The sequence below is a fragment of the Hevea brasiliensis genome, chromosome 9 (assembly GCF_030052815.1).
Source record: "Hevea brasiliensis isolate MT/VB/25A 57/8 chromosome 9, ASM3005281v1, whole genome shotgun sequence".
Taxonomy (NCBI): domain Eukaryota; kingdom Viridiplantae; phylum Streptophyta; class Magnoliopsida; order Malpighiales; family Euphorbiaceae; genus Hevea; species Hevea brasiliensis.
In genome coordinates this window covers 72474342-72478285 of record NC_079501.1, presented here as the reverse complement: position 1 = coordinate 72478285, position 3944 = coordinate 72474342, and positions in this window count along the sequence as shown.

Below are 3944 nucleotides of genomic sequence, written 5' to 3'. Positions count from 1 at the left end.
TGAATATTGGGTAAAATTTTGCGGATGAAATTTCTTTTAAGGGGGGGAGAATTTTAACACCCCTATTTGCATAGCCTGGTAAATTATACTGTTCCGGTGACCAGTGTTGGTCTGGACAATTAAGAGGACTAAAACTATGTTTAAGACATATAGAAAAGCCCTAATAAAAAATAAATAGCGATTGCCAGATGGAAAAGTAAAAATAAGAAAAACAAAGCATAAAAAGTTAAATGAGCCTAGGGTCACAGCGATGGGTGACCTTACAGGGAAGTGACTGTGAAGTCAGTCCTAACCCAAATTTTGAACAGGAAAATGTGACGCCATGGTCCTAAGGACTATTGCGAACACACTGAAAAAGAAAAAATCACAGAAAAGAATTTTTAAGCAGGTCAAATAATTAGGTTAGGGATCCGAAAGAAATATCGAATAACTTGCAAACCGGATCGATCGGCGAGGGGCAATTTGGTCAATTCACCCCTAGAGGTGATTTATGACCTAACTGTCCATTAAAATCGGAGAAATGAAAATTTTGGAATAGCAAATTAAATTAAAGAACTATGGAAAATTAAAGAAGAATAGAAAAAGAAAAGAAAAAGTAGATTATTACATCATCATCTTACCTCATGCATGATGCAATAAAAACAATTTTAATTAACCAAAATTTGACTAAGTCAAAAGCAAGATAAATACTAAAAATTAAAAGAAAAAAAAAAGTGGGTCTTCTTCCTCCATCAAGTGTCGTCCAAACCACTCACTCCTCTCTCTCATTTTCCGTTTTTGTTTCCACCATTGAAGCTCATTTGAAGCTTCTTAAAACCCAAAATTTAGCCATAGAATCTGAAGAATTCTTAACTAAAACTTGTATTTAAGCTTTGATAAGAAGATTTATGGAGCAAGAAAGGAAGAAATTGGAGAGCTTAAGAAGAATTGAAGGTTCCACATAAGGTTAGTAAAGATGTTCTTAATTCCCTCTTTAAATTTACTTTTGAACATATATTTGGAATTAGAATTGGTAAAAATTAAAACAAATTAACAAGTTAAGGGCATAGTGAAATTTGGCCAGTATAGAGGAGAGGTAAAAATTGCTTGAGTTGATGCAATTGAACATATAATTAAGTCAAATTAAGTGTATATAAGAAGATTATGCACTTTAATTGTATCAATTGCATAAGTTGTTAATTTTAGGGTTCTTAAGCTCTTAAAATTTAGAGAAAAATTATAGGAAATGGTCAATTGATGTATTTTGATCTAATTGAAGTAAGAAATGGTCATATGGGACCATTTGTGGTATGTTTGAATTGGTAGAAACCAAGTGCAATTCGGATTGGTTAGGATCACTAGTCTAGCAGCTTGACCTAGGTCTATTTCAGGGACTAAAACTAAAAATTTACCAACCCAATCGGTGTGAAGCCAATTGGGAATGAAATTAGACACATAATGGCACATTTTTTTATCTAGGAACCATGCCTAGAAAATGACATTAACATAGTGAACAATTAGGTCAAATCCGGATAGTGTGCACTGCCACTCTACAAAAATAACAAAATGAATAGTGTTTATTCATTTAGACATAATTTGGGCTATACAGGTCCAAATGACCTGATTTTTGTGGCATTGGTAAGATATGACATAGTACTACAACTTTCATGAAGAACACCAACCCAAATTCTGCCCATAACTAAGTCATTTGGCCACCCAAAATTAGTGATCCAAAACTGCAAGAACCAAATTAGATGCCCAGAAATCTGGGTTAGACCAATCTGGCTAGCTATGTTCAAATGGCCATAACTTGGGTTACAAAACTCCAAGTGGAGTGATTCAAAAAGGAAATTAAAGTCAAGATAATAAGGAACAAGTTTTATGAAGAACACTTTGCCAAATTCCTACAGCCACATGACCAATGGAACAGTACAAAATAGGACATCAAATCTAGAAATTTTGAAATTGTACCTAAGAGACCTAAAATTTGAAGAAACAATCAAAACCAACAAATTTGGTACCCAAAATGTGGTATGTGGGTATAATTGGATTTCCTATACCTATTAAGCATATGAAAGTCAACATATTGACATGAATAGTAACTCCAAAATGAAAATTTTGAAGAACGTTAGTTTAAGTATGTTGGGGCTAGAATTGAGTATATATAAATAAATTATTGGATTTGTTATGAGATAAGATACTGAAACACTTTAAATTGCGTGTTTCAGCTGAAAAAGACCTGAAAAAAACCTGGAAAAGGATAGCGCAAACTGAGTCAAGGCCTAGAGGTGACTCACATCAAGTTTGTGCACAATAACTTTTCACTTTCGTTTTGCTATTAGAAAATATATTTGAATACATTTTGGAGCAATTTATGCTAAATAATACTTTGAGAAATGTTGTGTTGCCTACTTTGTAAATGGAAATTTGAAACGAAAATTGATTAATGTTTTGCATGAAATGTTGAATAATATGATTTTGAAATTGCTTTTGATTCACACTTGGCATGGCAGTCCCTTACTATGTTCCTCCTCCACTTGTAGGGTTGAGTTTGATATTTGATCACTTTCCTTCCTCTCTGGCTTGCCAGTCTGAGGTGAGTTTGGATGAGTACTCATTAGCTAGCTGGCCACCTCCCTCATTGTTTTCGATTAGTGGGGTGAGTTTGCCTTATCGTGGTGTACAACACGGCATGTTAAATTTTGTTTCATGGCCTAAATTGTGTTATTGATTGGCAACACTATGTTTATTAAATTGTTTGATCAAATTTGTGTCATATTAAGCTTTGAAAATTGTGATTTGTTATAAATGTGATTTGAAAATTTGTGAAATGTGATTATAAAATTTTTGAATTGTGAATTATTCATAAATGTTTTATATTATGCATTTTATATATTATTGTGTATCACTGAGTATTTTTATACTCAGCGATAGCTCCTTTTGCTGTCGTAGATAGAGGCAAGGAAAAAGTAGCAGAGTAAGCTGCTGATTGTGGGGACTACTCAGAGACTTTTGTATGGGTATTTGATTATACCCTTGTAATTTCTTGATATAAATAATTTTATAGTCATATGTACTTTTGTAACTGAGTAGTTGTACAGTTAATGTGTAATACTATTGTCATTTGGATTTAACTACAAATGTAAATTTCTTAATCTGAATGCAATGTGCATAGCTTATTTTGAACTATTGAGATAAAATTTTATTTTGAACTGTGGAGATTAGATGGATTTGTGTTGATTGAGTGATTTGGTGGTTGAGATTTGATGAAGTGCTATTATTGGAAGTGTTTTTCCACAGGTAAATTTTTTGTTTTTCTCAATTACTGCCGGCACTCTGTTAAAATTTTTACAGAATTTGCGAAAAAATAAAATTGGTCAAAAATTTTATATCGCTTTTCAACTTCAATTAAATGTTTTTAGTTCCTACAAAAAATACTCACCACTTTCGAAAAGTAAGAAAATACTTTCAAAATCCCTTATAGTGTACTTAATGAGTTATCGGTAGTTGAAGTTCGGTAGTTCATTAGGTATTCTACGGGATCATATTATGCCTTACAGAGGGGTAAGGTGTGACATCATAATTCAAGCTATAGGAATAATTTTTAATTGAATCTTATGTTTAAATTCAAGTTTTAAAAGAGCCCTACAACTTTGTAGTTTGGGTCGAAGGCTAATTCAGAATGTAGCATACTAAAAGAAAGAAAAATATTTTAGTGCTCTGTGTAGGTCCTATGCAGTGCATGACAGCTTTAAAAAAAAATTCATGACTAGAGTTCTGTAACTCGGATTGAGGTGAAACAAGTTGGAGAATTAAGTAGACTCATAATGCTATGTTTCTGTAAAGTTTAATGATAATTGGACTGCTATAAAATTTATGGCATATTTTATAAGATGACTGTTATACTGCCATTCTTCCAGAAATAGTGCAACATGTTGATTATTGCATTGCATGTGCCATTAATA